The sequence below is a fragment of the Apteryx rowi genome, unplaced genomic scaffold, assembly GCF_003343035.1.
Source record: "Apteryx rowi isolate R43461 unplaced genomic scaffold, aptRow1 scaffold_354, whole genome shotgun sequence".
NCBI lineage: Eukaryota > Metazoa > Chordata > Aves > Apterygiformes > Apterygidae > Apteryx > Apteryx rowi.
The window spans coordinates 172,886-180,601 of NW_020450019.1; positions in this window are offsets into that span (position 1 = coordinate 172,886).

Sequence of the window (7,716 nt, forward strand, 5' to 3'; positions counted from 1 at the left end):
ATTTCATGGTGGAGTTTAAAGTTTGCCCTAAGTGATGCTGTGAACTCTTGTTGAGAAAGATCTTTCCTCCCATGTTATGTAAATGAACACGTGTTCCTGTGCTCTCAACCTGGGTGAAGCAAATGCTCCGTCGTGCAACAGTGTGGTCTGAAAATGTGACGCTGTGTGTGGCCTGGGTCTTCTGATCAGCCTGTTGATCTGCTGAGGTCAGTGCCCTGCGAGCTGGATGCGGTCATTCAGGAGCTGTTAAGACTTTGTTCTTGCCCTGTAGAATGATCCATGTCCTTGAATTAGACACAGTCATGTGGATCTTAAAGCAACCTTGAAAAATCCTGATTGTCTGCCTCTGCCAAGTATCGCTACAAAGGGTGCTAACAAATCCTGGCCTCCCTTTCTTAACCATCACCTCTGGCCTCTGTTTCAGTCCTGGAAACAAGTGTTTTTTGTTTTTGTTTTAAGAAAAAGGTTTTTGACTTCCAGATGAAACCAATAACTAAGCTTCAAAATCTGTAGAAATACCTCATCAGACACTACTTGCTACTGACTGTGTTGTGTGTCGGGGCAGTGGATATCAGGAAGGGGGTAACTGCCCCTAAGATGTGCTGCATGGCATATCTTGACCCTTGGTGAAATCTGAGCTAATGTAGTCTGCAGCTAAGGTGTCCTATCTGCAAGGGGAGTCAGGCATTCATCCCACTATAGCCACTGCTGTATTCCCTTCCCTCTGCTGAAGATCTACAGCTCACACCAAGTTACCAGTGTAGCCTGCAAAAAATGCAATTGCTCAGGCTAAGAAATGCACAGCAAATTGGGCGAATGTTGGAAAAAAGCATCCATGTACTCGTGCACATGAGACTCTTCATTCAGCAATATCAAGGCACCTGGCCCTGTTGCATCCTGACTGTTCTGTGCACTGAGGATTTGCATCTTCCAATTTTTTCATATACTGGAAAGGAAAATCTTCCTGAGAGCCAAGCGTGGCACCTCACGTGTCTGAATCTGTGCCAGTGAAGCAACAATGTGCCCAGTGCAAATGTCTCCTCTAAAGCTTCCCTCCAAAAAAGCACCTCTGGAGATACAGCTATGAGGGTGATGTGGGCCAGTGTCTGTGGAAGAGCGATCGTGTTCTGCTGGCCATGTGGAGAGCTTAGCAGCTGCACAAGACCTGGGAGGCTTGTGAACCTCCCCGTTGGCAAGGGGAGTGAAGCCATCCCTCTCCCTAGCGTGACACTAGTAACAGCATTTTCACTCCTTCCATCCTAGTTCTGGTGTAGAAAGATGTAAGGTGGGTTTGGGGAGGGAGAACAGCCCAAGTGAGGGAGGAAGACTGGGGGAAACTTGCACTTGCCAGACACTGGAAATTTGTGTAGAGCCAGTCTCTGCCATTGCTGGAATTGCGAGGGAGCTGGGAGCCTTCTGAGGCATGGGTAAAAACGCACAAAACTGCTCCATGGTGGTGGCTGGTTTGGAGAGAAATGCTCTGTGCTGCTCTTGCACTCTGCCGTTCGTGGTAGCTTTTTAATGCTCCGCTTCCCTAAATACACGTAGGGCTTGATGTGACTACTGATGTGTTCCTGCTGAGCAGCTGAGTGGCGAGGGCAGATGGGGGAGCTGCGCAGCATTGGGAACTGTTGACGAAGCAGCCAGACTTTTGGGGTAATACTTGAATAATCTGCATTTTGTCTGCTGTTACTGTCCTTGAGAGAAGTTCTCCAAGCAGGCTGGTGCTTCTGCTGTTATGTGAAACTTGTGCACAGTGGGGGCAGTGTTCTTCCCAAATGGAGGCCAGCTAACGAGGGCTCTGGGGGCTGCACATAGTTTGTACCTCGTGTTGGTCACCTCTAGCTCTATTTTGTGAGTCTGGCAGTAAGGTCTCTCCAGCTAGGATGCTCTGCTATGTGCATCTGGGCAGAAAGATCTCTGCTGGTGGCAAAAACAACTGAAAGATCACAGCCCATCCTCCTTTTAGAGAGGAACCAAGATTTTTACCTGTCTGCAAGTCACTCTAGGCAGGTATTGCGATCTCTGCAAGGCTTTAGGTCAGTTGTTCGCAGTAACTGAAATGATGGAAAAAACCATCCTCTGGGGTGTTTAATAAGGGGTTGTGGGACGCAGGTGCTTCATGCTCTTGGTATGTCAGCTGTAGCTGGGCAAGACCTTCCTATTGGTCTGCATCAGGCAGGAGTAGTGGGGTCAGCTCTGTGCTAAGGGCAGCAGATGCTCTTCAGCCTTCCTAGGGCTCTTCTCCACCTGGTTACCTAGTTCTGAAGGGTGCTGTCATCTTGCTGCTTCTAAAGCTTGTTTTTATAGCCTCCTTTGTCCAACCTTGAGTTCTGTAAAGGTTGTTGTCTTCCTCCTCCCTTGCTTAATCAGGGACAGGAGACATGTACAATGAAACGGACTATAAAAATGTAGGAAGTACACTTGGAAAAGCTCCTTTTTCAGTTGATCAGGTGCTCATAGTTGAGGGGTACAGAGTTTCTAGGTGAATGGTGTACCTCTTTATCGAGTTGACGAGATCCCATAGCACAGTTTAAGTCAGCTATTTCRTACATGCCTCCATCTCTTTTCACTGCGGCAGTGTTTCAAGGCAGTGATATGGCTTGTTCCTGCTGTGCAAAATTCGTACAAACTGAGGCAGCTGTTTCATGAGCATTGGGTGTGACTTCATCTTGAAGATGACCCAATGTGCAAGTGAATTTTTGCAGGAAGAGGGAAGAAATAGTTGTTCCAGTGATGTGAAAACATCTGTGTGCTTGCTAGTAAGGCGTGGGTATGGAAAGCAGCCAGCTGCTGAGCCAGGATTTGAATCCATTGCTTACTACCATTGCCGAGTGAAATATGACCCCTGCCAGGTAAGAGCAGTGGGAACCTGAGCAGGACCTGTCCTGCTACAGATCCACGTCTGAGCCTACTCCACTTGTTCATGCCACAATAACTGCGTGCAGCAGCCATCGCCTGCACCTTGCTGGTGGCACCCCTGTCCCAGAGCAGGGGGCCTTTGGACGTGGCTGCGGGGCCACGTGGCGTGGGGCCGGTGTGGACACAGCTCTTAAGCAGCACGGCGTCAGCGGGAAGGCGCTTCCGCTAGCGGGGCTGGGGCTGGCTCCCGGCCTCGAGGCGGGAGGCTTCGCAGAGGCCTTCGCATCACCCGTGTTCAGACTTCTGCTCCTCGTTGACTTCACCCTCTGGTAAGCTGCTTCTCAAATCCTGAATAGCATCAATTGTGGCCTTCTCGTGTCGGCTTACCGGTTTCATTTACGTGTTCTGCCTTGTGCCAGTATGGTTTTCTCATGTGGAAGGTTTTGGCTGCTTTTGGGGCTAAAGGACAGGAACGAAGCCATTCTGAGCTCGGTTTGGCTTAACTGCTTTAAGACCTGCAGCTGGTAGGGTAGGAATGGCCTAAAGTGCTCTCATCAGAGATGGAGAATCAGAGTGGTTTTGAAAGCAGTTATGTCCTGCCAGACGCATGGCACCATCTTACATATCTGACCAATTCTAAGACCCTAAAAGTGTCTTAATAGTGGCCTGTGTCACTTTGTGCCTCTGCCCAGGTGAGCATGTGTGTGCAGGGAGACAGGCTGGAAGCAAATGTGCAAGGGCTGCATCCCTGGCCGGGGAGGCTTTGGTGCAGATGTTTGGGGCTGAAGTCTTGTCCAGGAGGTGTTGGGGGAGAACTGCGAAGAGCAGGGTTTGCAAAAGGAGGGATTTTCCAGCGCTCAGTAGGAAGGGAACTGGCTGTTGTCCATTGTTCTTCACAGTTTCAATGATTTTTACCCTCCAAATTGAGCCTAAGGTCTGAGCCTGCTGGTTGGAGGACTTCTTGGGGACCCAGATGTGTGTCTGAGTCACCTTGGCTTTCAGGAGTGAAGAGTTTTTTATTAACATGCTCCAAAAAAAAACCTTTAGCACTCCCCTTCTTGGCCACACTTTCCTGGTAACTCATTTCTAATCCAGAGTCTTCCATGCGAAACAGAACGGGCAGGACCAGAGTTCCCGATCTGAAATGTCCCCGGGGTCTGGCAGGGTGCGCTCGGCATCCACGCGGGAGTCCATCCCCGTGTGAGGACGGGCTGCGCGACTGGGGCGGGATGCCCGAACGCCGTGCCCGCTCTCCCCGCTCGCGAGCCGGGGCTGGCGGTGCTTCCCCCGACGGCGCTTTGAGCCAGAAAGCACAATCGGTGCCCAGAAACGCGGCAGCCTCCAGGGGAGACCTTCCAGGCCCTGATACGCCATAGGTATCCTCCTGCTTCTTTACTTTCAGAAACCACTTTTGAAGACTGGCGAGCGTTATATAACACTGGATTTGAACTCCCATTTAGAAAATGGGAGCAGAAGAAACGGGCAAATATCACTGATCTTGACAAATTTGAGTGGAGCAGCGAGCAGGACCCTGCGTGGGCTGAAAGCGCTCGCTCYTGCGCAGTGCTCGGCAGCAGGGGGGAGGAAGGGTTTAACCAGGCGTCCGGACCTGCCCAGACCCGGGACTATTGAACCACCGTTTGGTAGAAATGCAGCTTTGCTTAATTTTCTCATATTTTTTTTGTGTGCTTAATTTATTAAAATAGTTGCTGTATAATTTATTTTCATAAACTATATTAAAAAGTTACTAAATGGTAAAACAGACTTGCAGGCCAATCTTTCAGAAAAAAAAAAAGTTTTTTGATATAAACACAACAAATGCACTTTGGGTGTGTTTGATTATTTTTGGGGGTAGGGGAGGGGGAGACTGGCTGTACCTGTGGATTCGTTCCAGAGTGGGTTTGTCTGTATATATTGTATTAATAGGCATGTTTGGCCTCTCGTATGGAGACGTTAGTAACTGCTGCAGGTCCTGTTTGGGAAGCCGGTGTGAAGTTCCCAGTTTTTTGTAAGGTGTCAGTGAGGGAGAACTGACTTTTGTGTTTGTAACTCATTTTTATTGTCGTTTTGACTGATGGTTTTTTGGTTGGGGGGGGCGGGATGGGAAAGAGTGGGGGTTTGAAATAAAATGATTTAGAAATTGCTCTGTGTGCTGTGTGTTGCTGGGGGGCCTGGGGGCTCAGCGCCTGCCCGGGGCTGCTCTGCCCCCTCGTGCTGATACCTGCCGCTATGGGGAAGGCGCCGTGCCACCGCCGCACTGGGACGGGGCTGCTCTGCCCGGCCGGGGTCTTTCCCTGCTCTGGCTCTCGCATCGCTCCTCGCTCACCCGGCCTGAGCTCCTGCCCTGCTGCCGGGATGCCTGGGTTCCCCTTGCCCCCTGCCCAGSCCCCCTTCCCGGCTGCGGGAGCCATGTGCGGCGCTTCCCCCCCCTCCACCGGCGCGGAGGCGCTTTGAACGCCCCCGCGTTTGGCAGAGCAAAGGCGGCGGAGCGGCAGAATGGGGCTGACGCAGGTGGCACGCAGCCACCCCTGGTTGCCGTGTGCAGGGGTCCTGCACCCTCGGCGAGGCTCCGTCCCTCCTCCTCCTCCTCCTCCTCCTCCTGCTGTCTCGGGGGAGCTGAGATCCCCGCTCGAGCCAGCGCCCAGCTGCTCCCTGGATGTTCACCCCGGAGCCGGCACCCATGGGGCAGGCGCTGCAAGGGCCTCGGGGCCCCGGGACCCTGCTGCTGCGGGTCACGGCGCGGGCGCTGGGCACGGGCGCTGCCCCGCTCTGCCCCGCTGCGCTGGCCGCGGGCGCCTTCCCCGGGGCCCGGCTCTGCGCGGGGACAAAGGGCCCCTTTCATGCCGCCAGACGGCATCTCCCGGCGGCCCTTCGCCAGCTGGGGCCCCCTCTTGAATTTTTCTTTGCGTGTCCAAGGCCGGGGCAGAGATGCCAGCGGCCCCCTCGCTCGCCCACCCTCGCCGTGCCTGCGTGCCGCGGGGGCAATGCTGGGGCAGGAGCGCCCGTGGGGGGCCTGATCCCATGCTCGGCTCTGCTGCGGTGGCTCACGGTGCAAAAGGGGGAGCAGAGCCTGGGACAGAGTGGGGGAGCCCCRGGGAAGCGCAGGATTTACGGGAGCAGGAGGTGGCTCCCAGGATAACCGTGCCGGGATGCTGGTGTTCGGCTCCCTGTGCTGCACTGCCCCAGGGAGGAACGGCCCCCTCGGAGCACGACGGTGGTGGGTGAAGACCCTGCTTGCGGGGATGCTCCTGGGCGGAGGCTCCCGGCGCTGCTCCAGCCCGGAGCCGGGCAGGGGCCGGGCTCCCGTGGCCTCCCCGCGCCCCCGCAGCTCCATAAAGCCCCTTTGTCCGGCCCGGCCGCTGCCTCGCCGCCTTGGAAAAGCCCCAACATGGCTGCGCTGTGCAGAGCTTATTTTTAACATCTCATTAGCATCAGAAAGCAGCAAATTTCCCCCTGTTTCCTGGCGAGGTTCGGAGCCCCCAGACAAAAGCCGCTTTCTTCCCGCCGGCGGCTGCCTGCTCTGGCCCTGGCCCACACGGCATCGCGGGGCAGCTGTCCGCACGGGCTCGTGCCTGCACCCCGGGGCCCCGCTGAGCATCCCGGGCTGCATCCCGACCCCCCGAGGGCTCCCGGGCAGGATGGGGGGTGTCAAGCGACTCCCGGCACCGCCAGGGCTGGCTGCAAAGGCCCAGCCTGGCAGGGGCCCCCTTGCCCAAAGAGCCCGGCGGGGCAGGTGTCCCTGCCACGGGGCACCAGCGCAGTGGCTGCTGGCGTGGGAGCGCGGCCAGGGGGTGCGTTGGGGTGCTCTGCCCCCTCCTCGTCCTCCGTCACCCCTGGGCTAGGGCAGGCACGGAGCCATGCAAAGGAAACGGAGGCACGGAGCAGGGCAGGTGCAGAGCCGTGCAAGGGAAACTGAGGCACGGTGCAAGGCGGGTGCAGATCTGTGCAAGGGAAACTGAGGCACGGTGTGGGGCAGATGCAGAGCTGTGCAAGGGAAACTGAGGCACAGAGTGGGGCAGGTGCAGAGCTGTGCAAGGGAAACCGAGGCACAGCGCGGGGCGGGCTGGCGGAGGCAACGGGGCCCTGGCAGCCGCCCCGGCGGGGCCCTGGCAGCTCCGTGCCTGGCACCAGCGCTGCCTCCGAGCTAATATTTACCGACGCTGGAGGGCTTGGCCACGGCCCCGGGAAATGCCACGGAGGGGCCAGGGGCCGCGAACCCAGCGCTGGCAGGGTGGCAGACGGGGCGCCGAGCTGGGCGCCTGCGCGCGTCGCCCACTGGAGCAGAGACAGGGGCTGCCTGCCGCCCCCCACCCCTGGGTGCAGCGTCGCCCACGGGACCAGGGAGCCCGGCGTCCCCCTGGTGTCCCCCTGGCAGGGGGAGGGAGTGGGGCTGGGGTGGGGGTGCTGTGGGGCAGGCAGGGGCTCAGCGCTGGGGCCGGGGGGTGCATGGGGTGGATGGATGGATGGATGGATGGATAGGAGACGAATGGAAGGATGGATGGAGGGGGTGTGTTTTGATGGCTGGAAGGGCTGAGAACAGATGGAGGGAAGGATGGAGGGAGGGGGTGTGCGGATAGATGGAAGGATGGCGGGGGCAGGATGGATGGATGGGTAGAAGGGGGTGAGGATGGGGGGAAGGATGGAGGGGGCAGAGATGGACAGATGGGTGTAAGGGGAGTTGCGGATGGACGGATGGATGGGGTGAGGATGGGTGCGAGGATGGAGGGGCTGGTGGGAGGATGGATAGATAGATGCATGGGGTGAGAATGGGTGTAAGGACTGAGGCGGGAGGAAGGATGGATGGAGTGATGGATGGATAGAGGGGGAAAGGATGGAGGGGGGAGAAAAGGAGGA